A 19128-nucleotide genomic window follows, 5' to 3' on the forward strand; every position below is an offset into this window, starting at 1 on the left:
AGTAAAGAGTGATTTGTCTTGGTTCTCACATCTTTTTCATCATTTCATATTTAGTCCAATACCATAAACCTTTAATAATACTATGGGACCCATACAAAGTGCACTAGTGATGCTGGAAGTGCTCTTAAGAAGCAAAGTCATAACATTACAAGAAAAAGTTGAATTGCTTGATACGTACCCTAGTTTGAGGTACGCAGATGCAATTGCCTGCCATTTCAAGGTAAATGAATTCAGTCTAAGGACCATTGTGAAAAAGAAAAGGAAATTCATTGAAGCTATCACTATAGCTATGCCAACAGGCACAAGAACCTTTCACTTTTTGAGAAACATATTTTAACCTCATATGAAAAATGCAGCTTTTATGTAGGTGCAGGATTGCTGTAAGAAAGGCGTACCTACAGTCTCTTGTATGGTTCAAGAAAAATTGAAATCATTATATGATGCTTAAAGTAAAAGGAAGGTGAAGGATACAAAGAGGAAGAATTTAATGCAAGCAAAGGATGGTTTGATAATTTTAGAAAAAGGTTTGGCTTAAAAAAAACATGTCAAGATGTCAGAAAAACCAGTTTCTGCCAACCAAGGGGCAGCAGATAAGCTCTCAAATGCCATTAAGAAAATAATTGAAGGGAAAGAATATCTTCCTGAACTGGTTTTTAATGCAGAACAAAGTGCACTACTCTTGGAAAAAATGTACAAACGACATTTATTAGTAAGGAAGAGAAGTGAACACTGTGATTTAAGGCAGGAAAGGAGAGGATAACTCTATTGTTTTATGCAAATGTAGTTGGGTTTACAATCAGGATTTCCCTTGTCTATTAAACTGCTAACCCCTGAGCCTTGAATGGAAAGGATAAACACCAGCTTCCAGTCTTTTAGTTATATAAGAATGCCTGGAGAAAAAAAAATCCTCTTTCTGAGTTGTTCCACCAATAATTTGTTCCCGACCTCAAGACCTACCTTGCCAATAAAAACTATCTTTACAGTTCTTTTTATATTGGACAATGCTCCTGGATACCCAGACCCCATAAGCTCAACACTGAAGGCATTGAAGTGTTCTACTTGCCCCTAAACACAGTGTCTCTGATTCAGCCTCAAGATCAGGAGGTCATCCTTATGGCCCTTTAAGGTTCCTTGCACACAGTACTCTATAGAAAGGATTATCAAGGCTATAGTAGAAACCCCAACAGAGAGAACATCATGAAAATCTGGAAGCATGACACCATTGAAGATGACATTGTTGTTACAGAAAAATTCATCAAACAACAAATTTAAAGCCATCAAACAATAAATTCCTGCTAGAGAAAACTTTGTCTACATGTTGTGCTTAATTTCACAGGACTTATGACAGAGCCAATCATGGAAATCATGAAAGAGATTGTAGATATGGCAAAAAAAAAAAAAGTTAAGAGATGAAGACTTTTTTTTTTTTTTTTTTGAGACAGAGTCTCGCTTTGTTGCCCAGGCTAGAGTGAGTGCCGTGGCGTCAGCCTAGCTCACAGCTCACAGCAACCTCAAACTCCTGGGCTCGAGTGATCCTTCTGCCTCAGCCTCCCGGGTAGCTGGGACTACAGGCATGCGCCACCATGCCCGGCTAATTTTTTATATATATATCAGTTGGCCAATTAATTTCTTTCTATTTATAGTAGAGACGGGGTCTCGCTCTTGCTCAGGCTGGTTTTGAACTCCTGACCTTGAGCAATCCGCCCGCCTCGGCCTCCCAAGAGCTAGGATTACAGGCGTGAGCCACAGCGCCCGGCCAGAGATGAAGACTTTTAAGACATGAATATTGGAGAAATTGAAGAAATAATAGACAATAGACACTACTACAGATGATTAACAGAAGATGACTTGATGAATGCTTCCAAATCAGTGTCAGATGATGAGGTAGAAGACCTAGAAGAAGCAGTGCCAGAAAACAAGTTGACATTAAGCAGTTTGGCAGAAGGATTCTTATTATTCAAGACTGCTTATGACTTCTTTTACAACATGGACCCTTCTATGATACAGGCACCAAAACTAAAGCTAATGGTGGAAGAAGAATTGGTACAGTATAGAAATATTTTTAGAGAAATTAAAAAGCAGGAAAGTCAGGTAGAAATTATGATGTACTTCCATAAAGTATGTCTGTCTTTCCTGACTCTCCTCTACCTCTTCTAGCTCTTCCACCTCTGCCATTCCTGACATAGCAAGACCAACCTTTCCTCTTCCTCCTCCTCAGCCTACTCAGTGTGAAGACAATGAGTATGAAGATCTTTATGTTGATCCACTTCCACTTAATGTATACTAAATATATTTTCTCTTCCTTATAATTTTTAATAACATTTTCTTAGCTTCCTTTATGCAAGAATACAGTATGTAATATATAAAATGTAAAAAATATGTGCTAATCTACTGTTTATGTTATTGATAAAGTTTCCAGTCAACAGTAGGCTATTATTAGTAGTTACATTTTTGTGGAGTCAAAATTGTACACATATTTTTGACTATGCAAGGAGTCATCAGTACTCCTAACTTCCACAGTGTTCAAAAGTCAACTGTATGTCTTATTGATGATTTTATAATATATAATTTATTATAAGAAATTGGCTCATGTGATTATGGAAGCTGGGAAGTCTCGTGATCTACCACCTGCAAGCTGAAGACTGAGAAAAGACAGTGATTGATTTCTGAGAACTGGGGTGTGAAGGACAAGTAAGTTCCAGTTGAAGGCAGAAGAGGACTAATGTTCCAGCACAAGCAGTCAGACAAACAGGGTGAATTCTCCCTTCCTCTGCCATTTTTCTCTATTCTGGTGCTCAGTGGATTGGATGATGCCTATCCACATTGGGAAAGGTAATTTGCTTTACTCAGTCCACTGATTCGAATGCTAATCTCCTCTTGAAACACCCTCATAAACACACTCAGAAATAATGCTTAATCTGGGCACCCTGTATCCCAGTCAAGTTGAGAAATAAAATTAATCATCACAAACCCAATGAGCAGTCTGAGGAGTGGAAGAAAGAAAGAACAAAGTAATAACCAGAAGATTCCATTTTCCATTTAGGTATAAGGCTTCTACAGTTGAGAAAATAATTAGGAATAAAGTCCATATCCCATTGAGTGACCATCCTCTACTCAGTGCAGGGGAATCATCTCATTTGCTAAAATTGTTTGCAAAATAGAATGAATACGCATTTATCTGAGTAGAGAATTTATAGCTTTCATCAAATCCTCATCAGGTCTATTAAAACAAATACAATATCAATTAATGTTAAAGATAACTGTTGTATTTATTTGTATTTGCTTTTTTCCTACTGTCTTCATATTTATTTCACTGTTTGGAGTTTCTATAGCACTGTGGAAGTACTTGCCTCTGAACTTCTCAACCTAGAAGTCTAGTGCAACTTTCACTTTTCCACAGATCAAATCTATCTTTCACTTTCCACTTCACTTAAAAGAGAAGTCACATTATGTTTTCACTCCAATTTAAAAAGTGCTTTTCCTCAACAAGATAATTTCCTTTCTTCTTTCTCAGATGACAGGTTCCTCATATGCTCCAATATTTATTTATCCACCTAGGGTATCAATCACATCTCTCCAAATTCCTAAGAATACCAGTTACTATAATTAATGTATTTCCTCAAGTCTCATCAACGTCAATTTTACAAACTATGCTTTAATGCAAATAGTTACTTTCTTGTGAAATTTACCTTCTTCTTTCTCCTTTACCAATATATATCTCAAAATAAATACCAACAAAAATGCCAAATAGAATGAGTCCAACTCTAAGAGAACTAGAAGAAAGTATAATTAAATTTCACATTAGTATGGAAAAGATATTTCTAAACATTAAAACAAAGAAACTATCAGAAAGAAAATAATATATTTCAACACACAAAGTTTTCTAAAACTTATGACTTTTAAAATAGTAAATTAAATTTACTGGTAAAATACAAAGAAAAATATTGGCAATATATAGAGCAGATAACAACCTTAATATATAATTAGTTCTTACACATTAATATCTCATGAAGATATGCCAAAGTATTTCCCTAAAAGAAAATGCACAAAGAGCATCAGCAGTTAGTTCACATACCATAAAAAGTGCAATGTATCCCTGCATTCAACAAAGATAGTTTGAAAACCTACTATATAACAGGCACGATTTTACATGTTGTTGACAAAGCTATAACAGTATCAGAAAAAAAGAATTTGTGTTCTAATAGAGATAGACTGAAAATAAAAAGTAAAATATATAGCACATCAATATACTATAAATATTTTTTAAAACTAACAATAGTCTCTGAGTTGGAAGTAAGTTAGCAATAAATACAAGCAACCTCAGTAGAGATCAAAGAATTGTAATTAAAGTAACAATATAACTCAATTATTCCCTTAAATATTGTTCAGGATTTTTAAAATATGATCATACCAGTGAGAGTATGGGTGAGAGGAGATGGACATTTAAAACCCCTGGAGACAGCATAAATTAGTGAGGTCTTTCTGGGGAAACAATATGGCCATATGTTGAAAATGCATTTGAGGATCTAAGTCTTTATTTCAGCAACAGAACTTTTAGGAACTCTACTTGTAGATAAACACATTGGACAAATGGGAAAAAGTGAATACAAATGCTTCTTGATTTATGATGTATTTACATCCCAATAAACCACATAGTCCAAAAATCATAAATTGAGCTATTGTAAGTCTGGGGCCATCTCTATATATGGATGTTTATTACAGCGTAGATTTACAAACTAAATCAGAAGGCAGTCTAAATGATGAAGAATAGTGGGTTAATAAAATAACTTTGATATAGGCATACCAGAAACACTATGAAATTTTAGAATCATATTTTAAAATGAATCTGATGACCTTTAAAGTAGTAATAATATATTATTATTTGAAACAATGTAGCCACTGTGTTTTTAACTATATATACAAGTCTGGAAACACATAAACCAGATAGTTAACTGTGTATAAATTCTGAATAGTAGAATACTGACTTTTTTCTTGCATTATATTATTCTATAATTTCTAAGTTTTCTAAGAAGATTTGTATGCTAGACATACAAAAGATTACAAAAAATAAGTGTCATTTTAAAATAAATTCTAAAAATCATTATTGAAATATCAATGATTAAAAAAATTACTTTTAAATAAAAGATGTTATATAACCCACAAAAGTCCACAACCAGTGATAGGAAAATAGTAAGATAACCTTCTTGTTTTAAAGCCAGTGTTCTTTGTACATTTATGTAAACCTAAAAGGCTTCTGCTCAAAATATCTTATCAATGTATGGAAAGCAATGATTTACTTTAAAAATATTTCTTGATTTATCAGAAATATTAGAAGATTGGGACAAAATCATATTTAATTTTAAATATTTGCTTATCTTTCAAAAGATAATTATGTCCAATAAAATAAAAAGCAATTGATGTATTTTATAGGGTTTTGTAGAAAAATAAAGACACAAAATGAATGTGAAAGAGCTACAAACTGCAAAATCTGTGTCCATTTATTTTACTAATTATATTAAAAATATTTCATGTGGAATAGTTCTTTCTTTTGTTGCCTAGGACCTCAAATAGTTAAGAATTCCTCAAATAATTAATGCAAGATCCTAAACTCTACAGGTTGGAAGTGCTGCACACTTTCTGGTGGGAAAGTATACCTAAAAAAAAGTTGTTTTTTTTAAAGTCAAGTTATAAAATTACAAAGAATGTATCCTTGACTTTAAAAAAATGTGCTTGCACTCAATAGATAAACATATGAGAATAGATAGAATGCATATCCATTTATGTATATATGTTACATATACACATGTGAACATTATCTGCAAAAATAAATAATTTTAAAAGTCTGAAAAATGAATTGAATATAATTGAAAAGAGAACACATTATTCCTTACCCCAAAAGTGACGGATTTAGAATCAAGAGACAAGTGTTCATTTGTTTGAAACTCTAAAAGTTCAGATGATGCCAGAGCTCCACACCCCCACCCCATCTTTCTCATGACATTAGAGGAACTTGGTCATTTCCCACACTTCTAGAGAGGATGTGCTTTTCAAAATGTTCCTGAAACTGCTTCAGCAGTGTAAGAAAAATGATTGGTTTGGCTTGAGACAGATAGTGAAGATTGAAGCCAATAGGCTGGCCACACCCTCTTGCAGGATGAGTTAGGAACAGGCTGGGCTGGAATGTCTAAGGGTAATACAGAAAGTGCACTTGGACAAAGAGCAAGTGATCGCAGCAATTACACCCCAGAGATGATGGGATTTAAAGAAACAGTTCCATGACTCAAAAAACAGCCATATAATGCTACAAATTCCAAGAAAAATTAAGAAAATTTCAATATCTCCTAAAGAGGCAGACCATTTTAATGATAGAAAAACATTACACTTCGTTATCCTTTTAAAGAATCCTGCTAGCAAAAGACATCAATATTTGTTTGAAAATAGGATGAAAGCCATATTTGGCAGGAGCATGTTTGAAATCTTTCCAGAATTCATTTTCGTTCTCAATGGAACAACAGAACTTGGCCTTTGCCCAATTTTAGAAAGGCAAACACATATTCATATGTGCACATGTTTGTGTCAAAGCAAATGAAAAGTATAACTTTAACAGATGTTCTTCCTTCCTCTCTAACCCAAGTCACTTTTTCCCTGACAGACATGCATAAACACAATTAGTAGAGACCAGGATAATTATGATAGCTATGTTGATGCTTTAAAGGGCTGTTTGTGGAAGAGAGGAAAAAAAGACTGTCGGGGTCCTTTTATACTATGTACTCATATACACAATATGTCTTTATGAAAATATGTAGTTTCATAAAGATTATTATATGTAAGCAACTTACTTGCTTACACTCAGAAATACGAGGGCTGTATGGAAAGTTTCAAACCATTGTTAATATAATTTCTCATATTAAATGGCTAGATACTTTCTGGACAGCCCTCATGTCTTGGGGAGCTTTCCATCACTGGTACACATGGCCATTTTTTTAAACTATGCAGAAGATCCATTACATAATAATAGCTAATATTAATTAAATATTTATTATGTACAAGGCATTTTTAGTGTTTTACTTTTGTCATTTTAGCTAATTCTCTCAAATGAGTTAGTTACTCTTGTTATCATTTTTAATTTACAGATGGGAAAATAAAATCACAGAGAACTCTAGCTATTTTCTCATGGTCACACTGTAGGGAAACAGGAGAGCTGGATTTTGAATCCAGATGGTCAGTTTCTTCTCTACAATATTTCATAACTTCCTTTATAAAGGCCTAACATATATTTTTTAATATTTCTTCATTAGTGGACATTTAGCTTATTACAAGTTTGTTATTTTTTTTATTTCAGCATATTATAGGGGTACAAATGTTAAGGTTATGTATATTGCCCATGTCCCCCTGCTCCCTCAAGTAAGAGCTTCAAATGTGACCATCCCCCAAACGTTGCACATCTCACTCATTATGTTTGTGTATACCCATCCCCTCCACCCCCCCACCTGCCTGACACCCAATAAATATTATTTCTATATGTCCACTTAGGTGTTGATCCATTAATACCAATTTGCTGGTGAATACATGTGATGCTTGTTTTTCCATTCTTGAGATACTTCACTTAGTAGAATGGGTTCCAGCTCTATCCAGGAATATACAAAAGGTGCTATATCACCATTGTTTCTTAAAGCTGAGTAGTACTCCATGGTATACATATACCACATTTTATTAATCCACTCATGTATTGATGGGCACTTGGGTTGTTTCCACAACTTTGCAATTGTGAATTGTGCTGCTATAAACATTCTATTGCAGGTGTCTTTTTTGTAGAGTGTCATTGGATCTTTTGGGTAGATGCCTAGTAGTGGAATTGCTGGATCAAATAGTAGATCTACTTGTATCACTTTAAGGTATCTCCCTATTGCTTTCCACAGAGGTTTGAACTAGTTTGCAGTCCCACCAGCAGTGTAGGAGTGGTCCTATCTCTCCACATCCACTCCAGTATTTGTTGCTTGGGGACTTTTTGATAAAGGCCATTCTCACTGGAGTTAAGTGATATCTCATTGTGGTTTTGATTTGCATTTCCCTGATGATTAGAGATGTTGAACACTTTTTCATATGTTTGTTGGCCATTACTCTATCTTCTTTTGAGAAGTTTCTGTTCATGTCCTTTTCCCATTTTTTGATAGGGTTGTTTGATTTTTTCTTGCTGATTTTCCTGAGTTCTAAATAGATTCTATTAATCAACCTTTTATCAGATGTGTAGCTTGCAAAAATTTTCTCCCATTCTGTGGGTTGTCTGTTTGCTCTCTTGACAGTTTATTTGACTGTGCAGAAGCTTTTTAATTTGATCAGGTCCCATTTGTTTATTTTTGTTGCTGTTGTGATTGCCTTTGAGGTCTTCTTCATAAATTCTTTGCCTAGACCAATGTCTAGAAGAGTATTTCCAGCATTTTCCTCTAGACTTCTAATAGTTTCACACCTAAGGTTCAAGTCTGTTGCCCAGCATGAGTTGATTTTTGTGAGAGGTGAAAGGTGTGGGTTTTGTTTCAGTCTTCTACATGTGGCTATCCAGTTCTCCCAGTACCATTTATTGAATAAGGATTCTTTTCCCCAGTGTATGTTTTTGTCTGCTTTGTTGAAGATTAGTTGGCTATATGAGGATGGTTTTATATCTGGGTTCTTGTTCTGTTCCACTGGTCAATGTCCCTGTTTTTGCGCCAGTCACAAGCTGTTTTAATGACTATAGTCTTGTAGTATAGTTTGAAGTCTGGTAAATTGATATCTCCTGTTCTGTTCTCATTGCCTAGAATTATTTTGCTATATGGGGTCTTCTCTGGATGCAACAAAAAAAGAAAACTACAGACCAATATCCCTTATGAATATAGATGCAAAAATTCTCAACAAAATCCTAGCCAATAGAATCCAGGTGCTTGTCAAGAAAATAATCCATCACAACCAAGGGGGCTTCATCCTAGGTATGCAGGGATTGTTCAACATATACAAATCTATAAATGTAATTCATCATATAAACAGAAGCAAAAACAAAGACCATATGATCCTCTCAATAGACGCAGAAAAAGCATTTGACAAAATTCAACACCCTTTTATGATAAGAACGCTCAACAAAATAGGCATAGATGGGGCCTACCTAAAAATTATACAAGCCATATATGACAAACCCACAGCCAATATCATACTGAATGGGGGAAAATTGAAAGTATTCCCACTTAGAACTGGAACAAGACAAGATTGCCCACTATCTCCACTTCTATTCAACATAGTGCTAGAAGTCCTTGCTACAGCAATCAGATAAGAGAGCGGAATTATGGGCTTCCAAATGGGAGCAAAAGAGATCAAACTCTTTGCTGATGACATGATATTATACCTAGAAAACCCCAAAGATTAAACCAAGAGACTCCTTGAATTGAAAATGAATTTTGTAAAGTGTCAGGATACAAAATCAATACACAGAAATCAGAAGCATTCATATATGCCAACAACAGTAAAAGTGAGAACCAAATCAAAGACTCCATTCCCTTCAAAATAGCAACAAAGAAAATAAAGTACCTAGGAATATATTTAACTAAGGAGGTAAAAGACCTCTACAGTGAGAACTATGAAACACTGAAGAAGGAAATAGCAGAGGATGTAAACAGATGGAAGAATATACCATGCTCATGGGTTGGCAGAATCAACATTGTTTCTTTTTTTAAAACATAAACATTGGTACAGTAAACATCCTTATCTCAACTTCTTTATGTGTACATATGGGCACCCCCTGGTGTATACACTTAGAAGTGCAGTTCCTAGTGAGTGATTTATCATGGGTTGTCCTTCAGTACTTAGTTTAACATAAAGAAAGCCTAGCTGTAGAAGCAGAGGGACCTAAATTCGGATATGTTTTCTATTAAGAGTTGTTGGGGAAAAGGTCTCTGAAAACCTGTTAACTCATATGTACAATGAGAATACTGACAGTACCTCTCAACATTTTTTTAGAGAATAAATGACTTAATACCTGCAAAGAGCATAATCCAGTGCCTGGAACATAGTGAGTATTCAGGACATGATCACTATCATTATTGACTTCAGTGGTAAACTTCTGAATCCCAAGTCTTAGATATGTGTCCTACAATATATATCCCTGTTTCATCCTACAGTGTCCTGTAACTCATATATTATTCCTTCCCATTATATTGTAAGTTGTAAGCAATCATCTCTCTCTCTCTCTCTCTCTCTCTGAGAACAGAGACTATAGTTTTTATATGTATTTGCAGAGGCACCTGGAAGGTAGCTGATACATTCATGTTTTATGAATGAACAAATAATGGAGGTGTATAAAATAGATTCCCAAAGGCCTCATTCTAATTCTTCCATATCTTTTTGGCTATCAAAGAATCTCTTAATCATATTGATTTCTTTACATTCCTATCATCCAAATACTCAGTTTTCTTTGTCATATTATTTCATGTGAGAATGTGCTTTAGGAAAAAACTGAGTAGGGCATAACCAATTTGAAAAGGAAAAAAGCCCGCTAAAATATGCAACTGGGCCAAATTCAACCAAAAAAATTGACACTTAGGTTCTGATCAGATCAATATGATAACCATGCAGGTCCCTGCAGGCCACAAAGTAAAAATGTGGTTCTGAGTCTGTCATTTACTTATGCACATTGATCAAAATAAGTGGAAAGGAGATATTTCCATTTTATTCTGTGTTGTATAGACACAGCATGAAGTTGTTACAGTTTGTTTTATTCAGTTTGCCTGGAGGAAAACTCATTTTGCTGTTTTAATAATACATTGAGATGGTTTAATGACGGATGGGGTTTCAGAACTCTTAATCAGCTCACCACAATGACTAGAGTAAACTGAACCTGTGCAGCCTTAATAAAGATGAGAGGAAATGTCACCTAACCTATATTGACTATACTAACATCACTTCATTATTGCTTTATCATACACTTTAAAATTTTATTTCATTAATTTGTAAGTTTTTTGTCTTTCTCTTTTCCTGCCTCCCAAGTTTTTATTCTTCATTGATTTCATTATAACTTTATGTGTTCATAACTGACTCCAACCCCTATATTTGGAAATTCTGCTTTCATTTGAATAGAAATTTGAGGTTCATTCTTATTAAGGTCAAAGGAACAAGTATCTGCAGTTGAATGTGCATGCTTGCCAAAGTTCCAAAGTGAAATGAAAAGTAGGGAATGTATCCAAAATGAAAAGAAATACTCAAGTGCAGGGAATTGGAAGTAGTCTGGATTTCATCTGTCTGATCCGTGCATTTCCTCACTTTTACCACTGTTTTCATCATTCTGTACATGTATGTTGCATCATTTGTTATAAGAAAACTGCAAGAGAATCTGAAGGATGTAGCAGACAATTAGGGATTGGGTTGAATGTTGAAATTCATTTGTGATTGAGCAGTAAAGGATTCTGATTGTAGAACCTAAAAAGAGACTTTATGCAAAGCACCATAATAGAGGGAAAGATGAAATGGAAAATAAGAAGAAGCAGAGTCCTGTCTGTGCCCAGATGCAAACTTGGAAAGTATTTGGCAGCTCCGACAGCTTCTGCCAAAAGAGCAGTACTGTAAGGCAGAGGCAGATATCCAAATGGCCTGAACAGTCAGCCCCAATCCTACCACCATGTACCCAAAACACCCATTAAGGGTTGTGCACAGCAGCCTTGAGCCTGTGCCCACTGTAAATGCTCCAACTCTGCTTCTAAAGAGCAGAGTAATTATTTCTGACTCCTCTCCTACTAACCACTACACTAATGAGTTGCTCCTTTAACTGTCATGTGAGACTTTGAAAGAAATAATTGGCTTAGTATTGAAAAGAGAAGTATTAAAATTGCATTTTTAATATCATAAAGACCTCTGTGTGTCATATATCAAAGTTCCAAAACAAAAATATAATTAATTGGAAATCTAGAGATAAATATATCTGTAGTGAAGTTCTCACATTAACTCTAGCATCTTATTCCTGTAGGATTGGTAAAACTCTTAGCTATAAGAAATGTTTCTATCTTAATTCTGTCAAGATGTTCTCCTCATGTAAATATCCAGTTCTTTTACGTCCACCATACAGTCATTATCTATGACCAACCCATGCATAACATGTTGGCCATTTCCTTATGTTTGTGATATATATGGGATAAATATTTTCATAGAAATGTTAGTATTTCTGACATCCATTTTTCAATTTGCAGTCATTATGTGGAATCTGCACTTATTAAACCTATGTGACTCTAAGCAATGTTATTCCTAATTTGATACTCTCAAAGCCAAAAGGTATGGCGGCTCATTAATTTGCAACTGGCATTGTGCAAATGCTCTCAGTAACTTCTGATTACTTCCACAGGATTGCTTTCCGAGTTGCATTCCAATGACCCAGAAGTAATTGATTATACTTAGTTCTTGGATAGTGTTCTAAAATAGACTCCCAAATTAACACTAAGGTGTTATGTATATATCTCTGGGTCAATGAAGTATGGTTTACAAAAACATGTATTCATTCATTTAACCATTTTAAGATCACTTATTGAAAACACATTTATGGTGAGGCAATGTGAATGACCAAGGGCTATGAAGACATGGAGCATTCACATTACAATCTAGTGTAATGAGATGTTATAACATGTAAACCAGCATGTGTACAAATGCAATATACACTGTAAAGGAGATTCAGCAGAAGAAAAAGGGAGATGGTCAATTCTTCTTGGGGAGAAAGAACAATCATTTCTACAGCTCAAGAATTCCTTGAGGCTGCCTGAGCAAGAGCGAGATCCCATCTCTACTATAAATAGAAAGAAGTTAATTGGCCAACTAATATATATAGAAAAAATTAGCTGGGCATTGGTGGCGCATGCCTGTAGTCCCAGCTACTTGGAAGGCTGAGGCAGCAGGATTGCTTGAGCCCAGGAGTCTGAGGTTGCCGTGAGCTAGGCTGATGTCAGGGCACTCTAGTCCAGGCAAGAGAGTGAGACTCTGTCTCAAAAAAAAAAAAAAAAAACCAAACAAACAAAAAAACAAATTCCTTGAGTGCCATTGAACGAATATTGTATGCAGCTAAACTATATGTCATTAAACTAAAACTCTGAATATATAACCTCATGGACAAAGACATTTAGTTAGCTCTCCAGAACTTTACCTTCCTTTGCATCCAGAAGAAAAAGTGAATTCATAGGTTGCAAAATGTTGATCTCAGTTGAGGACATAAAGCAAAGCTTGTGTTTCCTAGTATCTATTCTAGAAACTCCCAGTCTTCTGATCTTTGTGTTTCATCTCCCTATTAGGACCCAGTTAAGTTAACTTGTCCAGCAAATAGTTAACGGCTGTGCTAATTCAGAAGGAAATCAATTAAATGGGTGCATTTCATACATTGTTACATGCTAGAATTATATTTAGAAGATTAGGTTTTATATTCCATTCTCCTTAAAAGTTAATGTCTTAAAAAAGCATACTTTAAAATTGTTTCATCAATATAAAATACAAAATTAAACATCAAATATTCTCATTGAAACACAAGTTTGTGATAACACCCCTCAACTTTAATCCTTCAAACAAATTTAGGATAAAATTGTAGCACTATAGTATAAATTGCTAATGCTTTCTATAGAAAGGTTTTTGATGATTTCCATGTTCTAGGTTTACAAATTCCATTTTGAGGTACCTTTCTTGTTTTTAAAGTAATCAACTATAGAATTAACTCAATTTTATTAATAGTTGCCCACCGTGCAAAGACTAGTAAAAGAACATTTATTGGCAGATACATAGAATTCTCTAGTCGAGATTGATGTGATTATTTGTAGCTTAAAATTTCTAAAAAATATGAAATTATTTCTCATACTCTCACCTTCATGAGGTCTATGAAAACTGAGCTATTGGTATAGTTTATATTCTCCTTCCTATAAGAAATAAAGTCAATAAATAAATATTAGATAGAGCTTGTCTCTCTTGTAGACATTATATAATTCAATTTTAAAAATAAGAGTTTTGATCTATATATGATGATACCCATTAATGGCATATTCATTAATTTAATAATAGAAGGAACATAAGAATTATTTGATCTATAAGGTCAAATAAAGTTTGCAAAATAATTAAAGTATGCACTTCAGTAGAAAACATGGAAAAGCATTTTAAAGAATATAATCATCTGTCATTCTTTCTTCCAGGACAACCACTATTTTCTTGTCCACAAAAACAAATGCATTAACAAAAACCTTAATGAACTGTTCCCTTTCAAAGATAGAAAATGTCCATGAAAATGGCTTTTATAGCAATGAAAACTATTGTGACATAAAAGATAAACAAACCTCAATTCACAGGTGTCACACTCTTGCAAATCTCTTCTCTCCATTGAATAAGTTAATAAGTGAATAAATTTAAAATTTTATAATAATAAATAGCAAAGTTAAAATGCTCATCAAAAAGAAATGTTACCACTGACAATGTACGTGCATATCATATGTTTTGTGTGTTTCCCAGCCTGAGATAATGTCATTGAGACTGTGGGGATATCAGGGCTGACACTGAGTGATCAAATTGAAAAAAAAAAAAAAAGTAAATTTTGTTAGTCACAAAGGCAATGGGAGCAGCAGGGAGGGCAGTGAGTACCAAAGAGACATGCTTTTTAATCCTACCTCCTACCGCCCCAGAGGAAATATGTTGACTCTTGGTTCAATTAGTTCACACAAGAACTCTGCTCCAAGGAGCCCTGGCCATTTCTTTACCTTCCAGGAACTATTATAATAATATTTTTAATTATTATGAAGCTTTTACCAAGATGCTCAGGGTGCTACATCAACAATTAAAACATCATCATAATAAACAATAATAATTAAAACCACATAAAGTGCACAGCACAAAACAGCCACAGAACACTGAGCACAATGGCACTGTTCAAAGAGAAGAGCCTTTCTGTAGTGGTGTCTGTAATGTGATAACACATAATTATATTCCGAAGTTCTAAACCAGAAGTAGTTCAAATAGCATCATCAATTTACAGACTACAAAATGTCTACAGTTGATCTGTGGGACATTGTTCTCATATTTGGGGGAAATACATAGTATCCACTGTTTTCTTTAAAATCACAGCTTAAAAAACAGTTGAATGCCAATTAAAATGAAGAAAGAATCTGCTGACAGAATTTCTGACTGAATAGAGAATGCTTGTAGGATTTTAATAATTCTGTCTCTTTTCTCATATTCTGATGATTGTGATGATTAGTAAGTTGTTGTTTAACCCATTTATAATTCCGTTTCAGCATCTGCGAACAAGGAACAAAATTGTTTCTGGCACCAGAGAAATTACTTTAGGATGTACAAACTAAAGATTCTTTTTATCTGTCAAATAATTCCCACAATCCTGCCAACAATTCCAATGTATAGCCCAGGATACCAACTCTCTGTTTTGAAATATATATTTTTGACATATTTTAAGGAAATAATATTCAATGACTTCTTCTTTGTAGAAATGGAATTTTTTTCTTTTTTAATCAACTAAACTTTTTAATTGAAGTGTATCCTACATATCATAAGGTAAGAAAGGTATGCAGGTATAGCATGAGTAATTTTCTCAAAGTGAGAAAACCCATATACTCACCAATCCAATGAATAAATTGAACAATTACAGTAACACAGAAACCTCATTCTTGTCTGCTCCAAATTATTACAATGTTCCCAAAATGTTAACCAGCGGCTGCCTTCTTTGGTCATCTCTTTGCACCACTTGACTTGAGCCTTATAGAAATAGATCCATACTCTGTCTAGTCTTTTATAATTCTTCTTTTGCTCAACATTGTTTGTGAAATTCACCCATGATGCTATATGCAGCGTTAGTGCCTTCATTTACATTTCTGTTTAGAATCACTTTATACGAATGTACTACAGTTATTTGGTTGCATTAGGTTTTAGACTGCTGTCATGCACATTCTTGTACAAGTCATTTGGTGCACATAGATTTTTCATTTCTATTAGGTATATGTTGATGGTAGACTTGTTAGGTCATAGAATTGGTGAATGTTCAGCTTTAGAAAATACTGACAAACAATCTTTCAACATGGCTAGCTCATTTTACATAATCACCATCTGAATGTAAGAATTCCATTTACTCAACATCCTTATCAAGAATTTTCATTTCAGCTTTTTAAATTTTTAACTTTCATTTTAAGTTAATTCATTCTGCTTCATTTTTAATATAATCTCATTTTTATTTTAATTTGAATATCTCTGATGACTAATGCTGTTGAGCAAACTTGTCTATACATATTGAACTTTTGAATACCTTCTTTTGTGAAGTGCCTCTTTAATACTTTTGCCCATTTAAAAAAAAAAAACTGAGTTGTCTTATTCTTCATAATAATTTAAAGAAGTTACTTTCATACTCCTGAAGTGAGTTCTTTCTCAGGAATATGTGTTGCCAACATATTCTTCCACTCTGAGGGCTATTTTTTCTCTTTCTTACTAGTGACTTTAAATAAATTTTAATAAAGGCCACTTTAGAGGTATTTTACTTTTATAGCTAGTGTTTTGTAGCCTATTTAAGAAATCGTCATCAACAGAGACAGTCGTCTTTCTTATTGTTTAGAAGATGTATCGTTTTACCTTTACATTTAGATCTACAGTCCATTGAGATGCAATTTCTTTTTCAATCATTTGAGGTAGGGTTCAAGGTAAACAGTTTTTACTCAATATAAATATTCATAGTTACTTGGAACCATTTATGGAAAAGAACACCTCCCCCCAATTACACTGGAAGGGAACTTTGTCTGAATTCAAGTGATTATATCTGGACTCTGTTGTTTTATTTCTCTATCCTTACTCCATCACTTCCCTGCCTCAATTACTGATGATTTATAAGTCTAGATATTTGGCATTGTATGATTCCCTTGCTGTTTTTCTTTTTTCAAGATTTCCATTTCTGTCCTTAGTCTTTTGCTTTTCCATACATAATTTAGATTCAGCTTGTCAATTTTCACCAAAAAATGATTGAATTTTGATTGGAACTCCACTGAATGTGTAAGGCAGCACATATTGGAGATCCTTACAACACTGGGTCACCCAGTACATGAACATGGTATCATTCTCCATTTATTTAGTCCTCTTTAACATCTCTCATGCCTCACAGTTTGTTTGTACAGAGCTTGAGTATGTTATATTAGATTCATCTCTAGGTATTTGATGTATTTTCAAGCTATTCTAAAAGTTACCATTCTAAAATTCTTATCTTCTAAAATTTGCTGCTATTTAGAAATAAATTTGATATTTATGTTGCTCTTATACCTTGAAACATTACTGAATTTAATAATTAATTTTTACTAAATATTCAATTATATTGTACATAAATAATGACATATTTTTTCTTCTACTACAATAGTTTTCTATTTATTTATCTGGTCTGATTGAACTGACCAAAAGCTCCAGGACAATGTTGAATAGAAGTGATAGTGGCATTCTTATCTCAGTTTCCTTAAGGAGAAGTCTTCAATATTGAACTATTAAATACGACAAACTATTAAATACGATTGAACTATTAAATACGATGTTTGCTATAAGCTTTTATTGATATCCTTTATCAAATTAAGGAAGTTTCCTTCTATTTCTATTATAGTTTGCTAAAAATTTTTATTATGAAAAGGTATTAAATTTTATCAAATACCTTTTCTGCATCTATTACAATTATTATATGATATCTCTTTCTTCTTTATTTTGGTACCATAATAAATTATACTGATTGACTATTAAATTTTAATCTACTGTTGAATACCCAGAATAAATATGCCAAATAAACTTCTTGTATTTTCTATAAGACATTCAAATACTAAAAAACTTTCATTATAGAAATAATAGAACTTTAAAAATTTTGTCTTATTTTTACCAAATTCTGACTTCTTTCTATAAGGCATGCAAAGTTGCCTACTAGAGATCACTTCACTGGTTTTCATTTACCCCAGATATGATTTTGTAATGACTTGTAGAATTCACATTTTCATTGTGCATTATAGCTCACATAACCAAGAAACTGGTATCTGAATGTCTTAGTATAGGAATAAATATTACATATTCTATATTTATTTTGTTGTAGGAAAATAGCTTACTCTTATAGCAGTGATTTTTTAAATTAATATTGATATAATATCTGGCTTTTAATTATGTACATGACGTTTGTAATAATGAATTCTGGTGTCCACTTTAAAACATTGATGGAGGATTTTAATATTTATAAGCAAAATTTTTCTGAGTTTCCTCAGATCTGATTAGCAATTTACTTTTTAGCATTTTTTTCCAAAATATATGACACTTCAAAATGGCAGTACAAACATAAGGTATGTTTTATGAAAAGTTTAAATACCACATAAAAATATATAGGCTCAATCACTTGGAAAACGTGGTTTGTCCTTCTACCTCCAAATGTCTATACCTTCCAACATTTGGAAGTAGAAAAGCTATATACAAAGTGGAAGTACTTAAGTAGTAGCAGACTTACCTTTCTTAGAAATATCTGGAAATAATTTTTTTCATCAAGTTACATAAAAGGACAATCACTAACGAAATGGAGTACATTTATAAGCAAACCACTTAGAATTTTAGAGTTGCCACATATTTTAGGCAAGAAACTAATAGACAGTATTGGGACTCCAATACCATTCCATGTTCAAATAAAAAATGTGGAAACTAAGCCAAGCTGTTAGTTTGGGAAGCAGCTGCAGCCCATTTTAGAAGCACACATGGGCATTCCTTTAATGTTGTCACTAGGATACCAAATTTAGCACAAAACAATAAAACTTGGGAAAAATCAAAGAGCTAGGGCTTGGAAACTCATCTTCACCAAGAATGTAAAATTTGTGATAGGTTTGCTGGAATACGTTCATATAACTTAATTCGGCTAAGTTGCCTCTTTTTGCCATCTGTAGGAAAATATAAGTGTTTTTCTCTGTCATCATCCATTTAAAGTCTGTTAGCTTTGAAAGTCCATCTTATCTAATTTATGAAAATGTTTAATCAAATAGAATTTTGAACTTTAATTACAGCCTTCAAACAATGTCTAGGAATCATCTCCTAGTGTTTTGAATTCTCAGCAAGTAACACTGTGCCTGCCTCTTAATAGTCAATATACGGTTAATAAATATG

This window comes from Microcebus murinus, chromosome 11 (genome assembly GCF_040939455.1).
Source record: "Microcebus murinus isolate Inina chromosome 11, M.murinus_Inina_mat1.0, whole genome shotgun sequence".
NCBI lineage: Eukaryota > Metazoa > Chordata > Mammalia > Primates > Cheirogaleidae > Microcebus > Microcebus murinus.